Here is a 3894-nt window from a genome sequence, read left to right as displayed (position 1 = left end):
CGCCAGCCCCGCCCACGGCGTGTCCGTCGGGCGCCGCGGACCCCCACTTGAGCTCAGGGCACCCACCGCCTGCAGGTTCCGAGGGGCCCCTGGGGGGCGTGGGACACCTGAGAGACGGAGGCCCCAGGGCTGCGCTTGTCCCCTGTCCCCGCTGGGACGTGGGGCGCCGCGACTTCCTCGTGCCCTGCCTCCTCCCAGCTCAGGATCTGGTGGGGGCCGAGGTAAGGTCGGCCCCGAGGAGTCGCTCGGAGAGAAGAGGGGTTCGCTGTGTGGGCCGAGGGTCGCAGGCGGGGCGCCAGAGGATGCACTGACCAGGGCGCGCAGGGGCGCGGCGGGGTCCGCTCCGCGGAGGGCGCGGGGGCGCAGGGGCGGAAACGCCGGGTCAGGCACAGGCTCCGCCTCTGAGCTCAGACTGTCCCAGAGCGAGGCCAAGGCGCGCGAAAGCCAGTGCCCAGACTTCCCCGGGGCTAGCTTTGCGGGAACTGAGGCAGTGGCCCGGGTTCTGGGGCTCGGGGGCACCTCTGCACCCCAGTTCCTCTGTCTCCGGGCCCCTCTCTTCTCCTGTGGTCCCCGCTAGGCCCTCGGTACTACTGTGGTTCCCTGCCCCTCGCTCTTGACCCCTCGTCTTCCCCTCTCAGCCCCGTGGGAATCCGCGCACCCTCGGGGCCTGTAGCGAAGGTGCTGGGTCCCACTTGGCCGCCTGCACCCTGGAGGCCTCGACCTGGCGGCCTGGAAGATTTGCTGGGGGCCTGTGCGTGGGAACCCAAACTCTCCCCAGGGGCATAGAGAAGGGATTGATTCCAGCGTGGCCTCCCCCCAGGGGGCAATTGGGGTGCTTTCTCACTTTCTCTGTCTCTAGCACATATACCCTAACAGGTAGCAGAGCAGTTATGTCACTGGACTTCCACATGATTGTGGTTCGAGTCCCGGACTCGGTGACTTGAAAATCACTCTGGGCACATGGTCATGCATGCCCAAGATTCCAGGAGGAGAGTGGAGAAGAAGGGATTGCAGTGTGGCCCCCGAGCCGGGCGGCCCGTGGTGCCGTCACAGCCACTGGAGGGCACGGCCTGCCCCCGAGCCTGGGACGTGGAGCAGGGGAGAGAGCTGGTTGCTGGAAGCCGGCAGTCGGGCCTTTGGTGAGAGCAGCGCGGATACTCTAACTGCCAGCTGTAATGTAAGCAAAAGTGAAACGGTGTTCCAGAGACATTTTTTTCTATAAGTTGAAGAAAAAAAAGAAATGCTGAATTTTTGCTTATAGGCATAAAATATATGCACTGACATATTTTAAATAATTGTTTATTTAATCTTATTTAGTATTGTTGTTTAATTTTGCTATAGGGCACACATGCTCACCAGAGAGAGAGAGAAAGGGCTGCCATGTGTGGGGCTCAAACTGCAGTGGGCCACATGGGAACCCAGCGCCCTTAACCACCATGCCACCTGCCGGCAACAATACATTTTCTTTTCTTCTTTTTTTTCAGAGGTGTTTGCTATAGGGTGCATGCGCTAGCCAGAAAGAGAGAGAGACAGAGAGACAGAAAGTGAGAATTCACCCCCTGGGGGGATGGCCACGCCACAATCCCTTCTCCTCCATTCTCCTCTCGGGATCTTGGGCACGCACGCACACGTGCCCAGTATGAGTTTAAGCCACCGGGTCCGGGACTTGAACCACGGTCGACTACATGGGAGTCCAGAGACATAGCCGTTATGCTGATAGTCCCAACATATTTTTTTTTTTTTGTAGAGGTTTTCGCTATAGGGCGCATGCGCTCACCAGACAGACAGAGAGAGACATAGAGACGGAAAGCAAGAAATCACCCCCCAGGGGGGATGACCATGCCGCAATCCCTTCTTCATTCTCCTCTCGGGATCTTGGGCACGCACGCACGCACATGCGCCCAGCGTGAGTTTTAAGCCACTGGGTCCAGGACGTGAACCACAGTCGACTACGTGGGAGTCCAGCGACATAGCCATGACGCTAACTGCTGGTTCCCCCAACACATTTTTAAAATGAGGCATATGATGATTAAAATGTGCTTCCCTACGAGTTCCCAAGTGCTGCTGGGACAGAGAACCACTGTGAGACCCTGGGCTGTGGGGCAGCGTGCAGGTGGGGAGGGATGACGTGAAGACGACAGGTCAAAGACCGAAAAACGGAATGACGGGCATTTCTGTGCAGGCCAGTGTAGTCAGCCATGTGCTCTGACTCACAGGGCTCAGCCTTTGTGCCTGGGACCTCAAGTGAGACCCATTTTGTGCCATGACTCAGATCAAACAACTCAGAAAGTGCCATGAGAAGCTCCTCCAACCGTGTGCATGCACCAGGGGCCTTCACAGTTGGCTATGCTGATACCATCTCACTGAGAACTTATACTAGCTAATCGCTGGCCATCGCCCACAGGCCTGCCTGCACAGCCCACATTAGTGGGCCATGCCGAGCCGGAGCTTCAGGACCAACATCTAGAAGAGCACACTGGGCCAGCAGGTGATGTGGAGGCTAAGGCGCTGGATCCTACACCGCTGACCCTGTAGTTTGAGTCCTGGACCTGGCAGCTTGAAAATCACATCAGGGATTCGTGTGTGTTCCCAAAATCCCAAAAGGAGAATGGAAGAGAGGAGACTGTGGCACGGCCATCCCGCTGCGGTGGGGGTCTCTCTCCAGTGAGCACATGTACCCTATGGCAAAAAAAGAGCGAGAGCAAAGCTCCGCTTTAGAAAGCATGTTCTGGCTACACTGGGAGCACTTGCAGGAGGGCTTCCTGTAGGAGGTGGTGCCAAGCAGAGAAAGGGTGTCACGATCTACATGTGGCAGCTGAGGCAGAGACAAGATGGCTTGCTTACCAACCCATAAGCTCAATGTGGTGCAGGAACATTCCCAGCTGAGCCTGGGAACCGAAGCCCCACCTCAGACATCCTGCAGCTTGAAAAACACACCAGGCACGTGTTCATGCTTGGCCAAAATCCTGACAGGAAGATACGCAGCGGGGGTGTGGGCATGACCAGCCTGGTGGGAGGTGCCCTCTGCCCTGGAAAGTGCATGCACACTCGGCGGTGGGGGCAAAGACATTACGTTTTTTTAAAGTTTATTTCCTTCATGAGTGACAGAAAAAGAGGGAAACAAGCACCTGGGTCTCCCTCTGTCACCCGTTTCCCAGCCAGCGAGGATCATGGCCCAGGAGCCTACCGTGTGCAGGTCCAGGGGAGCTGGACCTGAGGTCTTCCACATGGCACTGCGGCGCAGCGTACCAGAACTGGCTGCTAAACAGATGTGTAACACGTACTGTGTTGTCCCCAAAGTTAGTAAGTAATAAAAATAAAAACAACCAAGGAGATACTGGTCTATGAAGAAATAATAGAAAGTTAATAGTAAATTATTATTTTTTAAATTTGCTGTAGGGTGGATGCTCTCACGGTAGAGAGAGAAAGTGAGAAGCACCCCCCACCACGCACAGGGGGAATGACCACCTTGTGATCCCGCGATCCCTTCTCCACTCCTCTCTTGGGATTTTGGGCGCGCACACTTGCCCTGTGTGTTTTACAAGCGAACTGCGGAGTCACCCATGAGCCATCCAGCCGCCTTAGCCACCACCCACCTGGCTGACCCAAACCATGTTTTACTATTAAGAGGAAAATAAAACACAGAAGTTACAAAGGACAATTATCAGGAGGCAGGTAAAAAGAAACAATGCTTTAATGAAAGGCACTCTAGCCGGCAATGCAGGTGTGAACACAGGACACCACTAGCGACTGCCAGCGACTGCGGTGACAGCCCCGTGGTCCTTACAAAACCACGTGTAGAACGTCGGTCAGTGTCGAGACTGGCATCTGCGACGGGGCCTCTGCTCCTCCGCACAACAGCCACAGCCGGAAGGGCCACCACCCGGCCCCCAC

The sequence above is a fragment of the Tupaia chinensis genome, unplaced genomic scaffold (assembly GCF_000334495.1).
Source record: "Tupaia chinensis unplaced genomic scaffold, TupChi_1.0 Scaffold000332_1, whole genome shotgun sequence".
Lineage (NCBI taxonomy): Eukaryota > Metazoa > Chordata > Mammalia > Scandentia > Tupaiidae > Tupaia > Tupaia belangeri.
Note: the sequence above shows the minus strand (reverse complement) of the source record.